The sequence below is a fragment of the Euprymna scolopes genome, chromosome 16, assembly GCF_053919585.1.
Source record: "Euprymna scolopes isolate OS-2025 chromosome 16, ASM5391958v1, whole genome shotgun sequence".
Classification (NCBI taxonomy): domain Eukaryota; kingdom Metazoa; phylum Mollusca; class Cephalopoda; order Sepiida; family Sepiolidae; genus Euprymna; species Euprymna scolopes.
This window is the reverse complement of record NC_136497.1, coordinates 62,208,305-62,213,897: the sequence shown is the minus strand read 5'-3', so window position 1 is coordinate 62,213,897 and position 5,593 is coordinate 62,208,305.

The following is a 5,593-nucleotide window of genomic DNA, read 5'->3' as shown; positions in this document are numbered from 1 at the left end:
TTCCCTTGACTCCTTACTTCTTTCGACAATCATTATCGGCGATAAGAAACAGCCATTAGTTTCCTCTGAAATTTAGTTGAAAATGAGCCTCCACAATGCCCCATTACTCTCTTCATTTTTGCGATAAGTTTCTGCTTAGTAGTTTCCTTCCTCAGTATTTATATCCTCTGTGACACTTTACAACTATATCATTGTTGTGTATGTTGGTTGGAGATATTAGTTTTTGAGATTTTCATTGAGTTCCTTTTATATGTATTTTGCTTTTGGTTGCAATTTCCACACGGTTGGTTTGCTTTCGTAGTTTATATGGGTTAATTCTCGCCCTTGAATATCTTTCTTAAGATTTCGCATATTGCCATCATTGACATCCATTGTATAGTTTCGGTCTATTTTTGATTTCAATTTGTTTTAGTTTTTTTTCATTGAGTGTTTTGTTCTACGATAATTTGTATTACACTGATTTTATTAACGCTCTATATTTCATCTAGTTTACCGGCATGCTAAATGTATTGGTTTCGTTTGAATTTGTTTTTATGAACCTCCATATCCCAGACAATTTTGTGATTTTCGTTTTAAAATTCCGACTACAATTAGTGTCTGTACCATATGTCTGCATGTTCAAAATGCAATCGTTTGCAAAGAAATCATGTACTGCCATTCGTTTGCGGTCATACCCGTGTTTTCATCATTTCTTAACTAGCTTGTTACATCTCTTTAGTATGTGATCTATTCTTAAATCTACGTGTCAAAAATACCTACATTCACTGTTTTCTTGGAGTTTTATCCATTTTCGTTTTGATATAGTTATATTCGCATTGTTCTCTGCGGTTGTTAGTAATTATCGGTTTTGTTTTTTAAGGTATTATTTTCTCGGCCATGTTTGGTGGGTCCATGAGTTTAATCAATTGTGATTCTTATGAATTGTCAAAGCATCTGTTTCTCTCTCCACTTTTTCTTGTCTTTTTTTATCATCCCTGTATTTTTCATTTTGACAATATGTCGTTATGCAGACTCTTTTTACCCTTGATTATGCATTTATCATTTTCTTTCTTTGTGTAATCCATACAATCTTCTATACTTACAAACTCCATCTACCCTTTCTCTACTTGGGTTGGTCAATCAACCATTTGTGTATAGTGAATTTTGCATGGGCATTAGCTTTTTAGTCTTCTGGTTAAAATGCTAGACAATTTACCTTCTTTCAAACAAGTATCATTTAGCCTTTTCTTTAATGTGTGTCCATCTGGGGAACGTTCACTATTTTCCGAAAGTATTTGGAGTTAACTAGCAGGCGATCGTAAATTCACTTAAACATAATATTTTAATTCATGCAACTCTCGTATCTATTATTATAAAACAAATTCTCGAATAATTATTATATTGTACCCAATATATTATAATAATTTCAAATGACCTAAGTGTCATCAGCTGAAATCGAAACTAAAATATCCACCGCTCCAGGCTTAGTTGTTTAGAGCTTTAGCCTTCATCGTCAACGTCCGAGCTATCGCCGGATGGATAAAAATATGAAAAATTAAGCGATTTTAAGCGAAAAGTGTATATTTACGCATGTTCAGAAATCAGTCGATTTACTTTTGCCACGGTAAAATGTTTTTCGCTTTTTATCAGATATTTTTACAAACTAAAAACCAAATCGAACGTGTTTACATGGTCTAAATATCCTATGTATCAAGTTTCAATCTGTAGACTAAATATTCACTCACACATACACACATATATGTGTGGCGTGTGTATCTATATGTATGCTAGATATTTTTGTCTTAATTTCTACGCAATAACTCAGTGTATAAATTATGCATAAGAATTACTAGTTAAATGAAACAAATCATGTAATAAGGTACCATATTAATAACTAATTAAATAATAAACAATCTTTTTTCATAGGAATATGCAAATTGATCGTAAAATTTCATGAAGTTTCTCGACTATCCATGACTGATTTTTATCAAGAAGGGCGTTTTCATAAATTTTAAATGAAAGTCGTCTTTTAATATCAATGCAAGAAAAAACATAACTTCATAGGTATATAAATTTTATTAGTTCAATTCGTAGAGTTCATCTTTAAATGAAAAAAAAAAGAAGAAAACTATTGGATTTACTCCAAACATTTTAACGTGAGGCTGGACAAAAAACACATCATCAATATTCCATAACATAAAATCAACAAAAAGAAAACCCAGCAATTCTGATAAAAATATCATTGTATTTTTTTGTATTCATCTAAGGAAGTTCAGACCTAAGATTCATTTAAAATTCATAAACAAATTTAACAAAATGAATAATATAATTGCATCTATAAAATCTCGAAAAAGTATACTGTGGCGTAGTAATAAAAATATTTAAGTTCAAAACAAATCTACATGCAAACATAAATAAGAAAAGTTGCATAAAAAACATTGCACTACAAGTGTCAACAAAGCATACGATTATATTGTCCTTTTATTTTCGATACTACTTTAGTGTTAATAAATATTTGAGTCCAAAATAAATGCACATCCACACACAAATCACATACAAACATACCTACAGACGCATACAATCACATACAAACTTACATACAAACACAAATTTACACACAATACACACGCAAATCACATACCTACAGACGCATACAAATCACATACAAACTTACATACAAACACAACTTTACACACAATACACACGCAAATCACATACCTACAGACGCATACAAATCACATACAAACTTACATACAAACACAACTTTACACACAATACACACGCAAATCACATACATACAGATGCATACAAATAACATACAAATTTACACACAAACACAAATCTACATACAAGCACAAATCACAAAACTTGCATAAACGAAAAATAAAATTATGTTTGTAATTTATTTACGATACAACTATATGCTGCATTTCTTTATTTTTATTGTAATTACTTTATTTTGCGGTTGCGTTGATAAAGTTTTCGAATAATTAATGATACTCTATAGATAATTAAATTTAATTTTCAACTTGTATGAAATAATAACTGTTGTAAACTCTTCGTATACCAATGCTCTATCTCAAATATTAAACATTTTAATTGGTCAGGATTGTTCGCTCAATATTAGTATTACTATTTATATACACATTTTAAGTTTCCAAAATTATAAATATTGTAAACTTTTATTTCTGATATATATATATATATATATATATATATATATATACTTGTTTATTGTTATATTAACATGCTCACATCCCGCTGCTACAAATAGCCACTTGTTTCAATCAAACAACAGATATCATCAGGCAGCGACTTGACTATTCAAAAGTTCAATGAATAACGATTATTCATTGAACTTTTGAATAGTCAAGTCGCTGCCTGATGATATCTGTTGTTTGATTGAAACAAGTGGCTATTTGTAGCAGCGGGATGTGAGCATGTTTATATAACAATAAACAAGTATTATCAGCTCTTTTTATTGAGCACTATCTAACAACCTCGTTGAATTCATTAGTCCATTGCTTTTGAATATAAAAAAACCCGAGTATATATATATATATATATATATATATATATATATATATATATTGTCATCCACACACAATCGTTTCGTCGCATCACATCTTCTAATTATGACTAGATATTGTGATTATGTAAAGCTAGAATTCTAAACTCGATCGTTAGTAGGAAGTGGTAGTAGGAAGACAGGCTCGAACCCGTACTGCGAATGAGGAAAAGAACGGGGAAAAACATGAAGTCTTTGATATTACGACCAAACGTTTAAATTAAGACAATTGAAAACAGGGAATGACTTTCGAAAATATCGGCGAAAAAGTAACCCTTCCCCGTAGAAAAGTGCCCAGTTGAGGGTGAAGAAATTAATGTTTATAGCCAATTTTTCGATATTTGTCGTCTGAGGGATAGGGATAGGGCTTCTAAACGATACTTATCTTATAAAAATCTGTCGCCTCTGTCGAAAGTTTTAGTCACGCATGCAAACATACATACATTTCGACCCAAACCGATGAAAAAGCTTGCCCTATCTCTGAATACTCTTTATGTAAAATTTCAAATGTTTAGACCAGAAATCGTCTGAGTAATTTGGTAGAGACCGCACAGATCAATTTTTAAAAACTTTTACCCCTATTATGACCCCTTAATATTTATTGTTTTGGACTCACATCAAGTTATTTAGTTAGATCCATGTCCAAGGAACCTATATCTAAAGTTTCAATTGTTTGTACCCAAAATTGGCGGAGGAGATTGGTAAAGTTCTTAAAGGTCAAATCGTTGAACTTTGACCCCTTAACAGCCAAATTTCTGGCCGAAAACGGATTACAAAGATTTTCCCAAATCTTCCTAAACTGTATATCAAATTTCAAGATTGTAGACTTAAAATTAACAGAGTTATTGTGTCGGGAAATGTACACAGACAGACACATACACAGGCATACACTTTCACTTTCATAGATACACTAGCATTTCGGCCCGGCGTTGCCCGGGTGTTTGGATGTGTATGTTGAACAAAAAAAAACGTGGTAGTAGGAAGGGATGCTCGAACCCGTACCGCGAAGGAGGAAAAGGACGGGGGGATCTGACGTCTTCGCGATTACGACCAACACCAAACCTTAAGCGACTCATGTTTAAATGAAGGCTAGACAATCGAAAGAAGAAGATAACTTTAAAAAATATCGGCGCAAAAAACGATCCCCTTCTCTGTAGAAAATGCCGAGTTGAAGGTGAAGATATTAATGTTTTTAGCCAATTTTTCGATATGTGTCGTATAAAAGGTCAAACTTTAAAATCTGATCTTAATGAAATCCGTCGCCTTCCTAGAAAGTTTTAGGCACACATGCAAAAATACATACATACATTTATATCTTGATAACTGAAAATTTCCGCCCCAAACCGATGAAAAAGCTTGCCTATATCTGAATACCCTTTATGTAAAATTTCAAATGTTTAGATCAAAAATTGTCTGAGTAATTTCGTGGAGACCGCACAAATCAATTTTTTAAAACTTTGACCCCTATTCTGACCCTTTAAATTTATTGTTTTGGACTCACATCAAGTTATTTAGTTAGATCCATGTCCAAGGAACATATATCTAAAATTTCAAATGTTTAGACTGAAAATTCTCGGAGGAGTTTGGTTGAGTTCTAAAAAGTCAAAACGTTAAACAGACAAATTTCTGCCCGAAAATCGATCGGAAAGATTTTCCAAATCTCAGTACCCTGCATATCAAATTTCGAGTCTTTAGACTTAAAATTAACAAAGTTATTGCGTACGAAAATGTACGCACAGACACACAGACATACAGATACACAGAAACGTTCACTTTTATATATATATACTAGCATTTCAGCCCGGCGTTGCCCGGGTGTTTGGAGGTGTATGCTAAGCAAAAACAAAAAAGGGTTAATTTTTTTAACTTTGACCCCTATTACGACCCCTTAAAATGTAGTGTTTTTGGCCCAAATCAATTTATTTAGTTAGATCCATGTCCAAGGAACCTATATCTAAAACTTCAAGTGTGTAGACCCCAAATTGTCGGAGGAGTTTGGTAGAGTTCTCAAAGGTATAATCGTTGAACTTTGACCCCTTTACAGCC